Below are 9922 nucleotides of genomic sequence, written 5' to 3'. Positions count from 1 at the left end.
TATTTTTTCTCTAGGAACACATAAAAAACATAGGGAAGCTATAACGCGAGCTATTGATCTACAACATGATTTGCAAAATACTACCAGGACTAAGTTCATGATAAATTAAAGTTCAATTAATCATATTACTTAAGAACTCCCACTTAGATAGACATCCCTCTAATCATCTAAGTGATCACGTGATCCAAATCAACTAAACCATAACTGATCATCACGTGAAATGGAGTAGTTTTCAATGGTGAACATCACAATGTTGATCATATCTACTATATGATTCACGCTCGACCTTTCGGTCTCCAGTGTTCCGAGGCCATATCTGCATATGCTAGGCTCGTCAAGTTTAACCCGAGTATTATGCGTGTGCAAAACTGGCTTGCACCCGTTGTAGATGGACGTAGAGCTTATCACACCCGATCATCACGTGGTGTCTGGGCACGACGAACTTTGGCAACGGTGCACACTCAGGGAGAACACTTTTATCATGAAATTTAGTGAGAGATCATCTTATAATGCTACCGTCAATCAAAACAAGATAAGATGCATAAAGGATAAACATCACATGCAATCAATATAAGTGATATGATATGGCCATCATCATCTTGTGCTTGTGATCTCCATCTCCGAAGCACTGTCATGATTGCCATCGTCACCGGCGCGACACCTTGATCTCCATCGTAGCATCATTGTCGTCTCGCCAACTATTTCTTCTACGACTACCGCTACCGCTTCGTGATAAAGTAAAGCAATTACAAGGCATTTGCATTGCATACAATAAAGCGACAACCATATGGCTCCTGCCAGTTGCCGATAACTTGGTTACAAAACATGATCATCTCATACAATAAAATATAGCATCACGTCTTGACCATATCGCATCACAACATGCCCTGCAAAAACAAGTTAGACGTCCTCTACTTTGTTGTTGCAAGTTTTACGTGGCTGCTACAGGCTGAGCAAGAACCGTTCTTACCTACGCATCAAAACCACAATGATAGTTTGTCAAGTTAGTGTTGTTTTCACCTTCTCAAGGACCGGGCGTAGCCACACTCAGTTCAACTAAAGTTGGAGAAACTGACACCCACCAGCCACCTATGTGCAAAGCACGTTCGGTAGAACCAGTCTCGCGTAAGCGTACACGTAATGTCGGTCCGGGCTACTTCATCCAACAATACTGCCGAACCAAAGTATGACCATGCTGGTAAGCAGTATGACTTGTATCGCCCACAACTCACTTGTGTTCTAATCATGCATATAACATCTACGCATAAAACCTGGCTCGGATGCCACTGTTGGGGAACGTAGTAATTTCGTAAAAAAATTCCTACGCACACGCAAGATCGTGGTGATGCATAGCAATGAGAGGGGGAGTGTATCTTCATACCCTTGAAGATCGCTTAGCGGAATCGTTTATCAACGCGGTTGATGTAGTCGTGCACCTTCACGATCCGCCCGATCAAGTACCGAACATACGACACCTCCGCGTTCAGCTCGATGACGTCCTCGCCTTCTCGATCCAGCAAGACGGGCGAAGTAGTAGATGAGTTCCGGCAACACGACAACGTGGTGACGGTGTTGGTGAAGAACAATCTCCGCAGGGCTTCGCCTAAGCACTACAGAAACTATGACGGGGGATAAACTAGAGGGGACGGGGTTGCCAGCACACAGCTTGGTGTTTCTTGATGTCTCTTTGGTGCTAGCTCTTCCCCTCTATTTATATGTTGAGCCTTGGGGTCGAAACTTGGAGTAAAAGCCTCCACAAAGTCGGTTTCACCCGAAAGGCAAGAGTCCTTCTCGGACTCCAGGGCCAGACGCCAGGGTTCCCGGCGTCTAGACCCAGACGCCAGGGTTCCCGGCGTCTGGAGGTCCCTAGACTCCGCAAAACTTCCTTTTGTGCTTTCCAAAAACCTCGTGGGCTTTCCCCTTTGGCCCAAATAAAATGTTCTCGTACCCAAACATTTCGGGAAACATCCGGAATCCCTTCTGGTGAATTCTGGAACCCTTCAGGAGACCAAACACTATTATCCCATATATCAAACGTTATCTCCGGACCATTTCTGAGTTCCTCGTCATGTCCGTGAGCATATCCGGGACTCCGAACAACATTCGGTCACCAACATACATAACTCAAAAAATACTATATCGTCAACGAACGTTAAGCGTGCGGACCCTATGGGTTCGAGAACCATGTAGACATGACCGAGACACCTCTCTAGTCAATAACCAATAGCGGAACCTGGATGCCCATATTGGCTCCTACATATTCTACGAAGATCTTTATCGGTCGAACCGCATAACAACATATGTTGTTCCCTTTGTCATCGGTATGTTACTTGCCCGAGATTCGATCGTCGGTATCTCAATACCTAGTTCAATCTCGTTACCAGCAAGTCTCTTTACTCGTTCCGTAATACATCATCCCGCAACTAACTCATTAGTTGCCATGCTTGCAAGGCTTATATTGATGTGCATTACCGAGTGGGCCCACAGATACCTCTCCGACAATCGGAGTGACAAATCCTAATCTCAAAATACGCCAACGCAACAAGTACCTTTGGAGACACCTGTAGAGCACCTTTATAATCACCCAGTTACGTTGTGACATTTGGTAGCACACAAAGTGTTCCTCCGATAAACGGGAGTTGCATAATCTCATAGTCATAGGAACATGTATATGTCATGAAGAAAGCAATAGCAACATACTAAACGATCAAGTACTAAGCTAACGGAATGAGTCAAGTCAATCACATCATTCTCCTAATGATGTGATCCCATTAATCAAATGACAACTCTTTGTCCATGGTTAGGAAACATAACCATCTTTGATTAACGAGCTAGTCAAGTAGAGGCATACTAGTGACACTCAGTTCGTCTATGTATTTACACATGTACTAAGTTTCCAGTTAATACAATTCTAGCATGAATAATAAACATTTATCATGTAATAAGGAAATAAAAAATAACTTTATTATTGCCTCTAGGGCATATTTCCTTCAGTTGGTAGGTGGTGGAGCGGTGCTTCGTCCTACACATTAATGGTGGCGGGTCTCGGCGGTGTGGCTCAGTGGAGACTCGACGTCCGATGGGTGGCAATGGACTCATGCAGAGGACGACACTGTCTGGAGTTGTGGTGGCGCCGATGGCAGAGAGGTCTGGCAAGGTTGATGAATCAGTATCTGATTTGAGGATGGATCGGTGGATGAAGGAGGTGACGGCCCTTGGTGCGTGCACATGTGGTGCCCATTGAAAGTGAGCAGGACGGGTGTGTAACCCAGTCCAGATATTGTGGCTTGGATAAGGCATCCGACATTAGATGCTAGGTGTTGGTGTGATGTCTGTTTGGTATTAGGCTCAAACATTCGGCATCCCTTCATGATGAGGATAGGAGTAGAGACGTGTGTTGTCAAGATCGTGACTTTGGGCTTACTGATGTACTATTATCTTGTAAGGGCTTTGTGGATAATTAGTAAAATGATTGCATGTATCACCCAGATATAGAGGCTGAGGGTATATCCTTCTTTTTTTAAAGAACATGAGTATGCTGTTTTTAGATCGTCGCTACGCCATCAGCTTCATATAGATAGATATATGTTCAGGCCTTGGATTTGGGAGGATCATGGATATCCCACATGCTGAGCTGAGTTGAGTGGTGCCGCATCCCTCGCCGGTCTGTCCTTGATCTCTTGCTAACCGGCAATTATGTTTTTCTGTTGCCACACGTTCTCTAGCTGGGCTAGTTCTACTGCAAATTTACGGGTGTGTCTCTTCTCTGCGCTACGCGGCATATCTTACTAGATCGGAAATGCGCCTTGACGCGTGGTTTCTGGCTGAATGTTTTGTCCTAGCGATTAAACAAATCGTAATAGCTACTTGATATAGAATCATTTGTCAAAGTCGTGACAGAAGGGAAGGCAATCACATGTACCGAATGCAAAGCAACCACGAGGGAAGTACATGGGGAATGAAAATATATACTTTACAAAAGTGAGAGACCGGTCGATCAATCCACATCAACCAAGTTTGATACAGACAATGTACTTTTCATGCAGCAAAATCAAGCCACAGTGGCAACACAAGAACAAAAAAACTATGTAGTTCCACAGAAGCATATTTTTTGGATAGATCCACCTGATCGTCTTGACTTCCAACCTTTCATACACCACAACACATGAATCTGCTATGAGTAGTTTGTTCAGTCACTTGAAACAGATAACATTTTCTCCATTGACAACAGAGTTATGAACCTTGAACTAACCTTTTCAAAGTTTGGATTATCAGCGATGACTTCCTATGCGCGGTGTCGAAGCCGAAGACACATAAGCGATTTCTTTCAATCTTGGACCAACATGTAGTTATTCTTACTCTTCCATCCACACCTTATGAAAATGAACAGAGGGAGTAAATTAACAAAACATGATGCTTTAGTTAATGCAACAAAATATGAACCCTAACAAACATGAAGGCATAGGATGATGGTTAAGTCAATAGCAAATAAGGAGTGAGAAAATAGGTCACCTCACTTACTTCATCTACCTTCTGCAATATACAATACAATCAACACTTCTTTGTTTCATGTAATGACCAGTACCAAGTCTGGGTGTTAGTGAAAGAGTTAAAGGAAAGACCAATGTTGGGGTTTGTAATGTGTCAAATAGATCTACATAGTAGGAGACAGATGCAAATCCAAAACTTTATCACGAGACACTCTTGATTGTTGATCGGATGTTTTCCCTTTATTAGTACATTGTACAATCTTTTTGCTAGTGAGAATAGGCAACAAATACTAACCCTGTCATACAACAGTTCATGTCCACAATGTTGTTAAAATCAATTCCATATATCCATCAAAATAAAATATTGTTCACAAACCATTCTCTTATGGAAAACCAAATTTTAGCAGTACCAAATGATCCACAGTGCTATTGGTTTTACTAACCATGACGAAACAATATTCACACTCTCTAAAAATGAATTACTAAACACCCGATTAGGAAGTGGACACATTTTCTGTGACTTAGGCACACCAAATTAATGAGAATTGAGAACATCTTTGTTAACGTCACAGGGTGTACAGTGTACGATGTTCTCAATTCTATTGAGACAGCGGCCTTAGTGGTGCCCTCCATCATGGGGCCGAAGAACCGCGACATGAAAACCTTGGATCGGGCCACAAGCACACACCAGTGCGCAGCCAGCGTCTCACTGCTGACCTCAAATTCCACATCAGCACCCACCCTGGTTAGAAGGAGATGGTCAAAGTGTCAGCACATGATGTTAGGCGGGAGCACCACCTCGGTACCAGCGACATCATCCTCGGTGTTGTTGCAGACCATAATGTCGCACCGGATGGTGAAACAATCATCCTTGAGATCCACCAATTGTTCAAGGGAATCTCTTGTGATAAACTTGTTGCTGCCCCAGAGTAGCTAGCGAAGATGCACATTTCCTCTTGACGAAGGTAGACTGGATTCTACTTTTCAACCTGGTCAACGAAGCTGAAAACGAACTTGCTTCCAGGGGCTTCTTATCGCCGGCACGTAAACAGGAAAGAGAGAGGGAAATGAAGTCGGCGCAGCCAGAGTTTTCACTGTTAGGGAAGTACTCAATGTACCATCCATGACCTCCTGCCATGAAGATACAAGAGCTGATGCTGTCGCCGGTGGGTGTCACCTTTTTGGTGCGTGAGCAGTCGTGGACCACGAGCAGGTTGTACCCACAGTCCGTGTCGGTGTCGACGGGCGATGCGGTAGCGGGGCATAGCTTGCCGTCGGACAGGATGGATACGCTGGCAAACGACGACATGCCCGACTCTCTGTGCGCCGACGTCGCTCGCTTGTCGCCGAAAACAGAGAGGGTTTAGTTTGCGCCGCCGGCAGGGGATTCTCAGATTGATCACGAAGCATATGATACGTGTGGCCACGCATGTATTGTATATATATGCACATACATGGCCAATCCACAAGATGATGTAGTCCTACATCGTACGGAAACTCGAAATTAGTACTCCCTCCTTCTAGGTGCATAAATCACCTTATGAAAACCAAATAATCTCAAAACATTTGGGCGAGATGCATTAACTCTCACTTCGTCTCTTGTTTCTTGACATATTAACCAATAAAAAATGTGTGACCTGCATGCTTTCAATAACTTGAGACTATCAAACATGACATGCAGTGGTTAGTTCATTCCATGCAATGCTATTAATTATGTAGCAAATAAACATTAAGTTCTCTCGTTTTTTCTCCACCTTGGTTACGGTGCACAACTTAAGATGACTTATGATCTAGACAGAGGGAGGAGTAGTACAACTGGTATGGCACAAGCACAACGGAGGAGGACACAAATTAAGCCCTAATCAGACGAGAACACTGCAGAGTTTGCATGGTCAACGAATCGGATTAAGGCCGTACACAACGTATGTATGTGCCAACATGCATGGCTCTTCTTTCCTCCCTTTATTATTTAAAAAATATTTTTTCCTTTTTTCTAATACCATTCACAAGCATTACTTAACTTGTCTTCTTTGGGACAAAATATTGTCGAACAGACAACTTCTCAAAAGATGCAATAGTGCATGTGAGGACCAGCGAATACTAACACTTGCACTGTTCTTGTTGACAACCACTAGAGAAAGGTTTTCATGAGAGGAAAGACCGCAACTAATGAACGGAGAAATGTTAGAGGATAAAAGGAGTAGCTAGGGAATCTACACACTGCTTCAATCTCTCCAGAGAACAACTAACATGTCTTCGTTGTGTTAGATCAATTTGCACTTTCACACATCCGGCCGCTGAATTTTTCTGATTCAACAAATAGGCAAATTATAATCATGACAATACGAAAGCAACACACGCGGACTATGATCTCTCCAGAGGATCCTATGTGCATAAGCATCTAGCTAAGTGTAACTAAGGAATAAATCTACCACATACAAAGTGTTACTTCCGGTGGTTTGAAGCAAGCATGTCAAAGAGCTCCTTCAAAACTAAGGAATAGGTCGTACAGACGTGATCCCAACCATTAGATACCATTACTTTTTGCAAACATGAGGAAGACTCGACTTGGATAAACTTGAAGCATGCCTCCTTCAATCCTTGGCAGTGGTGCTGCTCGACTAGAGCAAGAGTGGACACCACCAACCTCACACCTATTTTCTTAGACATATGTTTCTCACATATGCACTTGAGCCGTTGGATGTCATATCTGTCTGCCGCTACCAACAAGTCATGAAGCCATTGCAACCATATTTCATCATCTGTTGACTTCTCTTCCTGTTCTTCTTCCATAGCTTCTGACGTTTCATCCTCCTCCATGTCAGGGAATGAGTCTGTGTAGATAAAGTCAAGCAAGGCCTTAAACACTTTTGCTTCCATGTCTTTGATATGTATGACACTGGGTGTGGAAGTGCCCTCCTTCATGATTGGGAAGCAAGCATGCATTGATGAGCAGCAAACGTCTCACCGTCGACCTCGAACGTCACATCAACACCCACCTTACTGTGAAGAAGATTGATAAGGTCGTGGTGTATATCAGGCAGGAGCACCTCAGTGTCACTAGCATCATCCTCGGTGTTGCAGACTGATAACCCGCAAGTATACGGGATGGTTGTAGCCTCTTTCAATAAGTAAGAGTGTCAAACCCAATGAGGAGCTAAAGGTAGAACAAATACTCTCTCAAGTCCTACCGGCCACTGATACGACTCTACGCACGCTTGACGTTCGCTTTACCTAGAACAAGTATGAAACTAGAAGTACTTTGTAGGTGTTGTTGGATAGGTTCAAGAAAATAAAGAGCACGTAAACATAAACTAGGGGCTAATTAGAAGCAATAAATTAAAATAGCGAGTGTGGAAAAGTGGTGCTAGGAGTTGTGAAATTGTCCCTAAGCAATTGACTATGTTACTAGACCGGTAATCACTATTGCAATTCTATTTGAGGGAGAGGCATAAGCTAACATACTTTCTCTACTTGGATCATATGCACTTATGATTGGAACTCTAGCAAGCATACGCAACTACTAAAGATTCATTAAGGTAAAACCCAACCATAGCATTAAAGTACCAAGTCCCCTTTTATTCCGTACACAACAATCGCCTTACTCGGGTTTGTGTTTCAGTCCCTCACGCAACCCACTATAAGCGAATCATGAACGCATTGCAACACCCTACAAAGGGAATCCCTCATACTTGTGTGACACGGATGGCACCATAGGACAGCACCAATAATAAAACATGCAACTCAAACCAATCATAGCAATTCATCAATCACCGATAGGACAACGAAAATCTACTCAGACATCATAGGATGGCAACACATCATTGGAAAATAATATGAAGCATAAAGCACCATGTTCAAGTAGAGGGTACAACGGGTTGCGGGAGAGTGGACCGCTGGATATAGAAGGGGGAAGGTGATGGAGATGTTGGTGAAGATGACGGCGGTGTTGGTGAAGATCGCGGTGATGATGATGGCCCCCGGCAGCGATCCGGCGCCACCGGAAGCAAGGGGGAGAGAGGACCCCTTCTTCTTCTTCTTCTTCCTTGACCTCCTCCCTCGATGGGAGAAGGGTTTCCCCTCTGGTCCTTGGCTCCCATGGTTTGGGAGGGGCGAGAGCCCCTCCGAGATTGGATCTATCTCTCTGTTTCTGCGTTCCCTGATTCTACCCCTTCACCGTTTCCTTTATATCTGGAGATCCGTAACTCCGATTGGGGTGAATCTTTCACCGAGATCTTTCTCATAAAATTAGCTTTCTTGCGGCAAAAGAAGAGCGTCAACCGCCTTACGGATGGCCCACGAGAGCCCAGGCCACGCCCGGGGGGAGGGGGGCGCCCCCCTGTCTCGTGGCCACCCCGGACACCGTTTCGCGTTGATTTTACTTCCCAAAAATCATTAATATTCCAAAAAAATCTCCGTCCGTTTTACCCCGTTTGGACTCTGTTTGATATTGGGTTTCTGTGAAACAAAAAACATGCAACAGACAGGAACTGACACTGGGCACTGGATCAATATGTTAGTCCCAAAAATAGTATAAAAAGTTGCCCAAAAGTATATAAAAGTTGAAGAATATTGGCATGGAACAATCAAAAATTATAGATATGATGGAGACGTATCAGCATCCCCAAGCTTAATTCCTGCTCGTCCTCGAGTAGGTAAATGATAAAAAGATAATTTTTGATGTGGAATGCTACCTAGCATAATCTTGATCATATGTCTAATCATGGCATGAATATTAAGACACAGGTGATTCAAAGCAATAGTCAATCATTTGATATAAAAAACAATAATACTTCGAGCGTACCAATAAAGCAATCATGTCTTTTCAAAACAACAAGGCCAAAGCAAGCTTATCCCTACGAAATCATACAGTTTGGCCATGCTCCATCTTCGTCACATAAAATGCTCCCATCATGCACAACCCCGATGACGAGCCAAGCAATTGGTTCATACTTTTTAACGCGCTTCAGCTTTTTCAATCCTCACGCAATACATGAGCGCAAGCCATGGATATAGCACTATAGGTGTAATAGAATATAATGATGGAGGTTATATGGAGAAGACAAAAAGGAGAAAGTCTCACATCGACGCGGCTAATCAACAGGCTATGGAGATTCCCATCAATTGATGTCAATGTGAGGAGTAGGGATTGCCATACAACGGATGCACTAAGAGCTATAAATGTATGAAAGCTCAACGAAAGAAACTAAGTGGGTGTGCATCCAACTTGATTGCTCATGAAGACCTAGGGCATTTCAGGAAGCCCATCGTTGGAATATACAAGCCAAGTTCTATAATGAAAATTCCCACTAGTATATGAAAGTGACAACATAGGAGACAATCTATATGAAGAACATGGTGCTACTTTGAAGCACAAGTGTGGAAAAAGGATATTGCCCCTTTTCTTTTTCTTTTTTTCTTTTTTTTTCTTT

At 43.6% G+C, this 9922-nt stretch overlaps 1 pseudogene; it reads right to left on the bottom strand.

Annotated features, from left to right (window-relative positions):
- Positions 1–5236: 5236 nt before the first annotated feature.
- LOC119321592 overlaps positions 5237–9922 on the bottom strand; it is a 70632-nt pseudogene continuing 65946 nt past the window's right edge.

The sequence above is a fragment of the Triticum dicoccoides genome, chromosome 6B, assembly GCF_002162155.2.
Source record: "Triticum dicoccoides isolate Atlit2015 ecotype Zavitan chromosome 6B, WEW_v2.0, whole genome shotgun sequence".
In the NCBI taxonomy this organism is placed as follows: domain Eukaryota; kingdom Viridiplantae; phylum Streptophyta; class Magnoliopsida; order Poales; family Poaceae; genus Triticum; species Triticum dicoccoides.
This window is presented reverse-complemented; position numbering and strand designations above follow the sequence as displayed.